General features: G+C 35.8%; 1 non-coding gene across 1 annotated transcript; it reads left to right on the top strand.

The window, feature by feature from the left end:
- The first annotated feature begins 11,634 nt into the window (after positions 1-11,634).
- On the top strand, positions 11,635-11,741 carry LOC128287629 (small nucleolar RNA R71). The gene has a single exon (XR_008278328.1). It is a non-coding gene; the product is annotated as a small nucleolar RNA R71 (small nucleolar RNA).
- Positions 11,742-12,345: the final 604 nt, after the last annotated feature.

Here is a 12,345-nt window from a genome sequence, read left to right as displayed (position 1 = left end):
GTTTCTTATTCTTCCTCACCTACGAGGAAAATTATAAAATGAGGTTTTTATTATATATTTTCTTAAAGTAAAAGAATAAGTTAAGGATGGAAAAAATCCAAGAATGGTGAGGGATTGGGAGAGGAGAAAAGGTTGGCGGGTGAAGGGGGAAACTTGAGAATGGTCAATGGACTAGAGAGGGGAAGAAAAATTAAGAAATAAATTAAAAGTTTTAATGAAATTTAATTAATAAATTTAAAAACAATTTAAATTAAATATTTTTAATACATGTGTAAAAATTTGCAATGGAAGTATTGTGCACGCTCAACAAGATAATGAGAGAATAATTTGCCGGACCAAGAATTTCATCTATACCGCTTACAAGTTGATCTCAATATATATTGTGCCTCAGTGGATGTGTGGAGCACAAATCGAAGAACACCAATTGCAAAATTTGAGGGTCAATTTTTTTATTTAAGCCTTATAAAAATATAAAATTTTTATATATTGCAATCCTAATACTTTTATCTCAAATATATATTCCTTTATTTAATTCTAAAAGTTCAGTAATGCCTTCAAAATGTAAAAATAAAAAAAAAAATCAAAGAGAAAGAGCAAAAAACGTAAAACATTACTTTATTTCATGGCATGTATTAGAGAAAGTTGCATACTCCTTTTTTTTTTGTTAATCTTAGCAGATGCAGCGACCATTAACGCATCTATGGATACTGGATTTAGGACCACATTTGTTGAGGCACTCAAAGTTATTGAAACAAGTAATTGTATTGATTTGGAAAGTTGTGCATTGGCATTGCCTATTGATGCAATGTGCGGTTCCCCCTTGACACTCAATTGCTTTGCAATCATCTTCACTGCTGCATGGCAAATGTATTTGCCCTCTAGTCCTTGGTACCATTGAAAACATCATCGCTGCAAATATATATATATATATTACAACTACAGTTCAATTTTATTGAAGATAGGAGGTTGGCTTGAACAAATAGCATGAATTGAATAACTATAATTTAACCATTGTTTAGTTAATATTGAATAAGAGTAAGATAAGAACTTACATGATACAGTTAGCAAAAGAATGAGAAATTTAATATTTGAAGGACAAGATTTTTCCATAATATTTTTGGGGTTTTTATTTAAGAGAAATTAAACTTATGATGAATTGAAAGGTGGGTGTAAACAAGGTTATTTAAAGGTGAGGTTTTCAGTGTATTATATGATTTGCTGTACTTTCCTTATAAAGCTTATGTACATTTCTTGATATGGAAATATATCCAAATAAAATCATTATTTCTACCTTAATAAAGTAAATAAAATCTTTATTTCTAGCATTCCTTTTATTTTCACGTTTTTACCATATATATACACTAGTTTTTTCTTGTGTAATGTACATGTTAATTCAAAGAATTAAATAAAATATATCAAATAATTTTAATTTTTACAAAATATGATAAATAAATGTATACTTAATATTTCACAAATAAAATATTCTACAATTAATTAAAATATTTTCAACAGCTCTATGTAATAAGTCACGTAAGTTTTTTTTCTAACATCACATATTTATGGTGGATTAATATTATAATAGCAAAATATTTAAATTTTTTTATGATTGATATATTTGATTCATTATTTGTTTTTAATAATAGGTCCTGTAATATCCCAAAACCTTTTTAATTGTAAACAGTGCAAATTCCGAAAGAATATGAAATAGAAAAAGAATTATTAGTGTTAAGTAAACAAGAAAGGTAGGTATAGGAGAAAGTTGGGAAAAGTGTAAAATTGTGAAATATTAATTCAAGACATTGATTAAATTTTAAAGAGGTAAAAAGTATTGGGGTCAAAAGTGAAATTAAGCAAAATTTGATGGGTTGAAGTGTAAATTCAAAACAGTTGAAGGATTAAAAGCGTAAAAATTCTAAAAATGGAAAGAACCAAAATGTAAAATACATTAGTAAGTAGGGACTATATTGAAGAAATGAGAGGGACTAAATTGTGATTTTACTAAATTAAGTGATACTCAAGGAAGGAATTGTAATGAAAGTTGAGGGGTACAATGGTATTTTAATTTAGATAATTATCATGTATTATCATCAAATTCCGATACTAACTCATTGAAAGCATATTGTAGTTCATCAAAAGAAAATGAATTTAAAAAATGTAAATTAGAACGTACATCTTGCTCTTCAAAAGCCATGAAACACATCATTTTTGGATTTGAGGGGTGACTTTCACTTAATTGCCCATATTTGATTTGTTTGCCACTAGTTGAGTTTTCTTTCTCACAAGGTTTCTTAATCTCCTTTTCCTTCTTTTTGTTTCCATAGATTACCTCTAGTTTATCCCATATTTCCTTGGCACTTCCACATGAGAAATGTAACACCCAGATTTTTAATAACCTGAAGTTAAGAATAAATAAAGGACCAAATTGAAATAGACCAGAAGCTAGTAGCATATATTGGAAGAAATGAGAAAGCTAAAAACCGAATTGGTCATTGTTGAGATCCAATTCTGGGTTGGTTAGGATAGAACCAGCAGATTCCTTAGTGGGAGACATAATAATTAGAATTGGACAATACTCATGAGGTTGATAATAGCGGGGGAAGGGCTATAAATAGCAGGAGATGGCTTGGATGATTTTCGTCCTAGTTTTGATTCATTTCTCCCGTTCTTCATCTTCTTTGGTAGCTCAAAAAAGTAGTAGTGATGGAAGGTTTGACATGGAGCAAACTTTATGAGTATGAATCTAGAAAAGTAGGGAAATCAGGAAGAAGGTTTTTAACAATTTTGTATATGTAAGTTAAAGTTAAGAACATTATAACTATTTTGAGGGTTAAAGTTAAGAACATTATAACTATTTTGAGGGTTCTACATGTTTCTAGAAAATGAGTTTAAGTTAAGCATATGGAGTATAACCCATGGTTTTTGGTTGGAATGCTTAGTTGTTTGACTGCCTCCAGACGTACTAACGTCCAAAGTGTGAATATTGCAATAAAATATTGAATGACAAGGCGGTATCTACAAGTGTACGAATCGAGTTATAATATAGTTTTACAACAAAGTAGGTGAGTACATCGAGGATCGTACCCAAGGGAGGCGAGTGTTAAATTAGTTATAGTATGAAAAATATGAAATAAAGGATTCTTAGGGTTTTATAACAATAGTAATAAAAACAAATTAACATAAAAAGATAAAATTCAAGAGATTAAAAATGGAAAATAAATAAAATTTGATTATGGGTTATTAGTTTGCTTCGGTAATCTCCATCGACTGTCGTTTTGGGTTCCTCATCAATCAACTAGTTGCTGCCATAGCAGGATCTTTTGATCTTCCACTAACATAATGAGTTAGCAATAACTACTTATCTTTTGACCTCATCGTTCAGACTGGCTTGGGGTTAAGGTGTAAATAGATGGGTAATATCAATTTTGGGCTAATTCCCACCTTGATAACTTCTTGGGTTGATAGTCCTAGAGTTTGTTTGACGTTCTTCATGGCTTCCATAGACAATATATAATCCTACAAAATAGTTAACAGATTGTAACTCGACTCGCTAATCCCCCATAGAGGGATTAGTTCCTCATGCCTTCCATAGATAATATATAATCAATGTAAAGAGAAAGCATCCTAATTAAATCGACAAGATAGAGTAAATCAAATAGCCTAATTGTATCGAAATTAAGCATGAATCCATAGAGTTTGAATACTTCCACAATTTAGATCTCTTGAAATTAACAAGAACAATTTAAATAAATCTAAACCCTATAAAAGAAAGAATGCTAAACTAAATTTACAATAGAGAATCTAGCCTAAAGGAATGATGTCCATAACAAGTGACAAATGAGCCTATTTATAGCCTACAAGTGGCCATTGTCCTCAACCCTAGGTTAGCTTACATTCTTGAGCTTAAAGTTTGATTGTGCAGACCAAAACACCTTTGCTCCATTTGTTGTTTCCATCACAGAGTCGATGTCGTGACACCCTCAGTCTGTGTCACGAAATCGAAGGTAGTCTAGAGTTTTCTCCATTCTGTTCCCTACATTACAATATCGAGTCATCCGCGTTGCAACATAGTGACCAATATCCGTTTAGTGCACCTTATAATGGTCTCCTGCACACTCACTGATACGTGATATTCATGACAGGTTTTAAATATTTATAATGAATCGTTCTTGAAACTAACTATTATCACGATGAAGGCAAGTGTACCTATCGAACAGTAGTATAGCTTTAGCAAGACCGGATTATCGAACCCAAAGGAACTAAAAGTACTAGTATTAACTTTCTTTTTATTATCTAGCCTAAAAATTAAAAGGATTTTGTTTATCTAACTAATTAACTAAACTAAGAAATCACAGAAACTAGAATTGGGGAATTACTTTTGGAAAAACTCGATTGATTAAGACAATACCTAAGGAAAAATCCACCTAGACTTCACTTGTTATTTGACTCTGAATCAGACGATTTATTCATTTGACTTGATCCATAGAAATCTCTAAGTTATATTATTATCCCTCTCGAGACTAACAACGTCTAACCCTAGGTTGAATAATTGAAAACTCTTTCTAATTAACTCCCTAGTGTTGCATTAACTCGATCTATGGATTCCGTTATTAGGTTTCACCCTAATTCGGCAAAATCTTGTCACCCTATCTCTAGGCGCACAATCAACTCTACTTAATTATGACAAATGTACTCTTAGACAAGGTCTATACCTCCTCTGAATAAGAGCTTAACTTGAATCAATATCCTGGAATATCAAGACAAGAATTAAGAACACATAATTAAGAACAAGTCAAATATTTATCATACAATTCAGATAATAATAACAAGATCTGTCTTAGGTTTCATTCCCCTTAGGTATTTAGGGGTTTTAGTTATAACTAAAAAGGTAAACATATCAGAAGAATAATGAATACAAAACATAAAGAAAAACCCAAAACTCTTGAAGGGAAATTGAGGGGAGATCTTTAGTCTTGATGATGAATCCGGTTTCTGACATGGATCAATCGGCTTTCCTTGAGCAGTTCCCTGCTTCCTTCTCTGTCTCCTTTTTCCTCATCCTCTTAGGTGTATTTATAGGCTTTAGAATGCCTAAGAACCCTCAAAATTGGCCTCTTCTGAATTGGACTCAATTTGGGCTCGACAGGGACACGCCCGTGTGACACATCTGTGTACGATTACTTCAGCTCGTGGTCAAGCCTGTTAAATAAGCACGGGTGTGCGGTCCACCTGTGTGAGTTGTGCTTTGATTCTGCCAAATTGACATGGCCGTGTGGCCTGCCCGTGTGAGGAGGTCCAACCGTGTTGATTTCGTATGTTGGCCCATTTTCTCCATTTTTGGCCCGTTTCTCATTCCTTTCACTCTCCTATGTTCACCTAAGTATAAAATATTAAATTAAGGCATTAGGAGCATCGAATTCACCAATTTAAAGGAAAAATCATCCATAAAATGTGCTAAGCATGGGATAGAAATATGTATAAATTACGGTTTATCAAATACCCCCACACTTAAGCATTTGCTTGTCCTCAAGCAAAATCCTCAACTCATAATCAAAATAAATTCTTCTCAACTTATAATTTCTATTGATAATATCTCAAAATAATCCATAGGGAATGATACATTGAAAATTCATCTGAAAGAACATCAAAGTTTCAAACATTCCAAGTTGAGTATTTTATAATGAAAACATAGGTGTCTCCCCTCGTCTAAGTAATTACCTTTGATTCAAAATATCATAGAGTTTCACATCCTCACTAAAGATTCACTCAAATCACTCGAGGTGTTTAAGGAAAATAAATGAAACACTCAATAGTCAATAAGGAAGAGTCATTACCATAGGCTTGCATGAAAATCAAATCTCCACCATTATAAATTGAGATGAAACATCAATCAAAAGGTCTTTAGAGGGTTGTAACGTGGCTTTGGTTAGAGGGTGTGGTCACAAACTGAAAGAAAGGGTTAGAATAGAGATTGAATTGAAAAATTGCCTAACTAGAAAAATGACTAGTCATCAATTACGTACAACGGAGCTTTTTCTCAGAATATGGAATTTAACTTCTTTAGCTCAGAAGATCACTACTACTAATATGTATACATGTATTTTTTTTCAGGACAAGTCAAATTACAAAATAGAATAAAACATAGCTAAGCAACTATTCCAACTCAAACCTCGACAAAAACAGGGATCAAATTAATTTAGGGGATTTCAACAATAATGAGTTATGGGTTAATATTGAGGGTAAATTAATGAATGGGTTGTTAGGCTCAAGGGGGTTCAACTAAGGGTTAATTGTGAAGGTAGGCTTTTATGGAGTGAGTGGGTTAAACCTAAGTGCCCTTATCATTTTGACATATCAAATCAAATGGTGTGGTCTTGAGATGCATAATCAAGCAAGTTCTAGAATAACAATTCAATACTGACGCACTAATAGCAATAATAAAAGTGAGCATGAAAGAATTAATAGATGCTCTTGAAGGCTCAAGATCTCACAAAAAATTATGGCTTTTTGATGTTTAAACTTGTGGATTTCAATTCAAGATAATACCTAAACTTGGGGAAACAACTTAAAATTTTAAATTCTTAAAAATCAACTTACCATGCTTAATTCCCTAATGTCTTAAAGTTTAAATAATCAATGCATGAATGGCTATGTTTTAATTTAAGACATATCAATAAAAATCATAAATCAATCAAAATTTATCCTAAACATGATATGAGAGCTTTTCAAGAGAACAAGGCAATCATTTAGGGATTTTTCTGATAGTGAAATGAATACCCCTCATACTTAAGATGTACATTGCCCTCAATGTACAAAGATAGATATTTAGAAAAGAATATAAATATAAGATAGGGAGAGAAGTGAAACTTCCTGAGTGATGAATGAATTTCCTTGAACTGGAGTTTTGGAGAATAATCGGTATGAGGGTGGAGGAGGATACTCCAGTGGTTGTAGAGGTTCATTAATCCATAAGTCCTGCACCAAAAGAATATTATATCTCAAGTTGGCTATGGTCGTGGTCGAGCAGGACATGACAGTCGTGAAGAACCTTTCCCAGTGGAGTTTTGAGTTCTTGAGTAATAGTGAGCGTTAGAGCTCTTTATAACTATGATAGAATCAAAAACTCTTTTAGAAAATATATAAGGAAGGTTAAGTATTCATAATGAATTAGCCAAAATTAAAAATTGTAAAATAATAATTATAAAACTTAATAAAAATAAGGTGATGGAAAAATAAAAAGTAGTCTTAAAATAAAATAAAAGCAAAAACATAAAATAATAAATAAAAGTTTTTAAACATCTTCATCGGTAAATAGTTCGCGAGGTGGGGGTGGCGATGAGATGTGGACGTGCTGACAAATCTGCTGTAGAGTAGCATCAATGTTATCAAAGCACTGAAAACACTATTGCTCGAATCGGGTAAGGCACTTAGAGATTTCTGTGTATGAAGCTGCAGCATGAACTAGACGAGAAGGAGGTGGTGGCTGAAACGGTTGGTCCTCGTGACGTGGAGGGACATCATCAGTAATGTCCTCGGGGGCCTTCTCCTCGGTGGATTGGGTGAGACGGTACTGAGGAGGGAAGGTGCCATGTCGTTTCTCGATCATCCTTATACTTAGCATGCTCGAGATGCCTTGTGCAGACATCTGGCCCATTAGAGTGAGGGAGGATGATTGGGCTGCTGTGTTGAGGAGCCCGAAGTACCAAGCCAACCACGTCACATAGGGCCCAATGGAGATGACCATCTTCCTGTACCGCTCCGTCTGATGTTGAATGGTGAGGATAATGAAATAAACAAGGTCTATGACGTGCCCGTGCGACATACACCATATAAAGTAGGCGTCGTGAGTGATGACGATGCCATTGCTCTCTCGCCTTCCTATTAATGTGTGAGCCAAAATGGCATGTAAGTACCTTAGAGATGGAGGGAGAGCTGATGCCTTGGAGCAGCTAGGATTGTAGGAGGCAGTGCCGGGGGTGAAGGCATTCTAACACCATGAAGGAGAGTGATGGATATGGTGATTGAGAGCGTGGAGTTCATTCTCCTCCATGAACTCTTCAGTGTAAGGGCCCAGTGTGGTTCCGAACTCTGGGACATTCAACTGGTGGACTAGACTGCCGAAACGAAATTAGATTGTTCCCGAGTCATCAAAGCAGGCCATCACGATCTGAAGATGGAATGTTGAGCAGAGTTCCATCGTGAGTTCGAGATATGTTAGCTCGATAATCTCAAAGAAAAGCCCCCAAGGATCGGTGGTGAGGAGGTCCCAAATTGCATCCGCGAGTTGGATTTTTTCTATTGCGGCCGAATCTATACAGCGGCCCACTTCTAAGGGTAAGGCTCGTAGAATCTGGAAATGTTCTTCTTGGGGCCCAATGGGGAACTCCAAGAAAGGGTGACGAATTTTCGCGATAGGGCCCGAGGAAGATGACACTCCCTTCCTTTTCTTCAAAGTAGGGTTTCCTCGTGAAGACGACATGGTATACCTATAAGCAAAACCATTATTTCGTCGTGATAAATGTTCAAGGTAAGACAAAAAAAAATTAAAAAGGGCAAAAGTCATAAACTAAAACTAATAATCTTAGTCACAACTACTAGCAAACTTAATCAAAAACAATTAATTTTATAGTGTATCATTAGCATGATAATAGTAAGAGTTTCATAAAAAATGGCAAATAATTCTATGTAGCATATTTTATTGATGGAAAATGTCAACCCAAAAGGTATGAGTATTTCTATTATCCTAACCATAAATATTCACTTTAAACTAGTCAAATGGAGCAGATAGATAATGCAATGAGTAAGAACTTCAACATGAAAAAGATGATAACTACTCTAGATACGAAATTCGATTGATAGAAAGATGAAAATAACACGAAAAATGCAGATTACTATGATAAATAGCATTATAAATTAGTAAAATAAAAGAAAAAAAGTAAACAAACGCTAGAAAGAGGAGAATGAGCATAAAAAATGTGGTTGAAGGCGGCGCACGGGCGTGGCAGGAGGCGGTGTTAATCTGCGGCGGATAGGGTTAGGGATTTTGGGTGAGAGAGATGATGAATAGTGAAGGGTATTTATAGATTTTGGGACACACGGCCAGGGAACATGCCCGTGTTCCCCAATTTTTTCCCGTTTGATTCGCGAATTTTGAATTTAGGCACGTTTGACATTTTACCCACACCAGTGTTCTTTGGGCGTGTGGGTGCACACGGTTGTGTCGCACTGCCGTGTCTGTCTTCGTTTGCTTCTCCAACACCCGTGTATGTAGGCCCACACCTGTGTTGTTTTGGCAGGTTCACCCACGGTTGCTTGGCACAAGCGTGTCGCACTCCTGCACTCCCGTGTTAATTTGACAAGTTCGGCCACGGTTTTAAGGCACGGGCGTGTCGGACACCCGTGTTGTTTTGGCAGGTTTGCCCATGGCCATGTCACACGGCCATGGCGATTTATCGTAGCCCGTGCTGGGGAAAATCTTTTCCCTATTTCCACACGGTCCTGAGCACGCCCGTGTGCTTGGTCGTGTCTGTGTGGTAAACCTGTATTTAAGAGCTCCGTTAGTAAGTTAGGTACTAAAATTTAAAGAAGTTAATACAGCTAGTGCTCGGGTTGTCCCCCGAGAAGCGCTTATTTATAGTCTAAGCTTGACTTACCTCTCCATTGAATGATCATGGTGATTCAAGGAGTTTATACTCCTCATTCCTGCTGTGAATTTCATCAAAATAAGGTTTTAGGCAGGTATTGTTTACCTTAAAAATGTCGAACTTGGGATGACTTACCTCGACTGTACCAAATGGGAAACTGCTAAGTACCGTAAAAGGAATTTCTTCATTCGGTTTGGCAGTGACAATGTGAGGATCTGCGGCATCTAATAAAACTTTATCTCCAACCTTAAGTTGATTTGGAAAGGTATTGAGCTTATTCTAGCATAGTTTTGGTTTATCATGTGTTCTCGGTTTATGTGTCCGCCATTCATCTAACTCTTCTATTTGTAGCCTTCGTTCTTCATGAATAGGTCCTCTACTATTGCTTAAAAAATGGCTCATGTACTTCCTTCAAACTCATTTCCTACAAAGTAGGTTGCACCATATTGTCAGTTTTAGTAGAATGGATTAGACAACCACCTTCAATTTTCGATGTGTTGCTGGAATTGCGAGCTTGAAGGGTGATTGTTTTGTCTCCCACACGAAGTGTGAGCTCACCTATGCCAACATCAATAATCGTTCTAACTGTTGCTAAAAAGGGTCTTCCTAAAATCAAAGGAGTGTTGCTATCCTCCTCTATGTCTAGAACAACGAAGTCAATGGGAAATATAAATTTATCAATTTTGACTAGCACATCTTCAATAATACCCCTAGGAAATCTTATAGTTTTATCTGCTAATTAAATGCTCATCCTTTTTGTTTGGGTTTCCCAAGCCCTAGTTGTTTAAACATTTTGTAAGGCATGACGTTAATACTAGCCCCTAAATCAGCTAATGAATTATTAACATCTAAACTACCAATTAAGCAAGGAATTGTAAAACTCCTTGGATCTTTCAATTTGTTGGGTAGTTTATTCTGTAGAATAGCTGAGCAAACTGCGTTTAGCTTCACATGTGAAGCCTCATCCAACTTTCGCTTATTTGCTAAAAGCTCCTTTAAAAATTTCATTGCATTTGGCATCTGCGATAGAGCTTCAATAAACGATAAGTTAATATGTAAGTTTTTTAAGAGTTTAAGGAATTTACCAAATTTTTCATTTGAGCAGTCTTTCCCTGTCGCATTAGGGTATGACACACGAGGTTTATATTCTGTACTTACCAGCTTTGGATCATTTTGGCCAAACTTATTCTTACCTTTGCTTACCACCATTTCTAGCCTTGGTTTTGCACCTAACTCTTCCTCATCTTGAATGGCAATCGCGTTGAGTTGCTCCCTTGGGTTAGATTTAGTATTTCTTGGTAACCTACCTTGTGGTCATTCGGAAATTAACTTAGCGAGCTGCCTAAGCTGAGTTTCGAGCCCTTGGATTGATGCTTGTTGATTTTTGAGTGCTGTATCAGTACTCTGAAAATGAGTTTCTGACACCAAGATGAATTTGGGTAGCATCTCCTCAAGGTTTGGCTACTTTTCTTGCTGGTAAGGTGGGTGTTGAAAACCTGGAGGATGTTGTGGCCTTTTATTTTCTTGACCGCCCCACAAGGAATTAGGATGGTTCCTCCAACCTGTATTATAAGCGTTACTATATGGATTATTTTGGGATCTAGAGTTATTGTTACCCATATATTGGACTTGTTTCTCCACGATGATAGGATTGAAGGGTTGATATTCTGTGCATGGTCCTCCTCCATTCGAATTGCACCTCATCACTAGATGTACCTGAGTAGAACCACACAAACCATCAATCTTTTTATTTAAGAGTTCTACTTGGTTAGATAGCATAGTAACTGCGTCGAGGTTGAAAACACCAGCTGCTTTCATCGGCTTTATTCTCATAACTTGCTATTGATAGTTATTCAGTGAAATCTCCTCAATAAATTCGTAAGCCACCTCAGGTGTCTTATTATTAATAGTTCCTCTAGTGGCTGCATCAATCATCTGCCGAGTCAAAGGATTCAGGCTATTATGGAACGTTTGAACCTGTAGCCAAAGTGGTAACCCATAATGAGGGCACCTTCTTAAAAGGTCCTTGTATCTCTCCCATGCATCGTAGAGTGTTTCTAAATCCATCTGCACAAAAGAAGAGATATCATTACGTAATTTGGCTGTTTTAGCCGGTGGAAAATATTTTAATAAAAAATTTTCGGTCATTTGTTCCCAAGTAGTTATTGACCCTTGTGGTAACGAGTTCAACCATTGTTTAGCCTTATTCCTTAACAAAAAGGGAAACAACCGAAGGCGAATGGAATCATCAGAAACGCCATTAATTTTAAAGGTATCACAAAATTCTAGGAAATTTGCCAAGTGAGCGTTGGGATCCTCGTCCTGCAAACCATCAAACTGAACAAACTGTTGTATCATTTGAATTGTGCTAGGTTTCAGTTCAAAATTATTTGCAGCAATAGCAGGTCTAACTATACTTGACTCAGTTCCTGTTAGATTAGGTTTAGCATAACCATACATAGTGCGCGGAGCAGAATTTGGATTAACAGCAATTACAAGAGGTAGCGAATTTTCTTGGCTTTTAGCCATCTCCTCGGTTGTGTTTTAAATATTGTCCTCTTGCTCGTTCTCTATGTATCTTAAGCTTCGCCTTATTTCTCTTTGGTTTCTGTGAACTGTGCGATTGATCTCACTGTCAAAAAGTAATTGTCCTGACGGGTTTCTTCTAGTCATAAACTATAAGAACCTGCTAGAAAAAGGAAAA

Source organism: Gossypium arboreum, chromosome 13 (genome assembly GCF_025698485.1).
Source record: "Gossypium arboreum isolate Shixiya-1 chromosome 13, ASM2569848v2, whole genome shotgun sequence".
In the NCBI taxonomy this organism is placed as follows: Eukaryota; Viridiplantae; Streptophyta; class Magnoliopsida; order Malvales; family Malvaceae; genus Gossypium; species Gossypium arboreum.
The sequence above is the reverse complement of the archived record's forward strand: the minus strand, read 5'-3'. Positions and strand labels throughout refer to the sequence as shown.